Here is a 941-nt window from a genome sequence, read left to right as displayed (position 1 = left end):
ATATATATATATATATATATATCCATATATTAATTATATAATACTAAATTCGTATTGTTATTAAGATAGTACTTTTCCTAACATTATTATTACTAGTGGGAGAACATTTAACAAAACAAAGAAAGCGACGAAAATTGTATATTAAAGTATACTATTGAATTAATTTCGCAACTTGATTTTAAAATATATAGCACATAATTGTTATTGAGTCAGTCACAAAATTATTATTTCCAGTGCAAGATGAGAAAACTTGAGATTATTTTCGATTCTGTACAAGAATTTTCAATCGATTTTTTGGGATATCAAACTAGACTTGCGAATGAACTTTACAGAAAGTGACAAGGAATAAGTCTCCATATGATGAAAATAATTTCGACTTTCCATCGATACACGCATTCACTATAGCATCCACCTGACACGAAGGACAGCGATGAGACTTTCGTACATAATAAATTAATCATTCAGATATACTTGTAATTTTGTAATGTTAAAAATATAAATGTTAAAAACAAACAAGAAGTTAATATTTAATCTATATTGCCTCAGTTAAAGCTCGAATCTTTACTGACTTATTTAATAAAATTAAATAGATGATTTAGAAAAATTAACGATTATTCTAAACATCAAATTTTTAATTAAAAGTTACTCAAAATTATTAATGACTTTTTCATATTCACAATAAAATCCAAATTAAAAAAAATTTTTCAATAATTATTGAATAATAATAAATTAAATATCTATCAAATTCATTAAATTAATAAACAACTTTTGTTATCATTATGATTCGTCGATTTCGTATAATTTACATCAATAAAGCAACAATAAATTTGATTTACTACAACAAGATAAATGCTATCTGTATGGAATAGATATATTTAATACGAATATATAAATATTCCAATAAATGTATAATTTAAATTAGTAATTATTGCGCAAATTAC

Source organism: Trachymyrmex septentrionalis, unplaced genomic scaffold (assembly GCF_001594115.1).
Source record: "Trachymyrmex septentrionalis isolate Tsep2-gDNA-1 unplaced genomic scaffold, Tsep1.0 scaffold223, whole genome shotgun sequence".
Lineage (NCBI taxonomy): Eukaryota > Metazoa > Arthropoda > Insecta > Hymenoptera > Formicidae > Trachymyrmex > Trachymyrmex septentrionalis.
The sequence above is the reverse complement of the archived record's forward strand: the minus strand, read 5'-3'. Positions refer to the sequence as shown.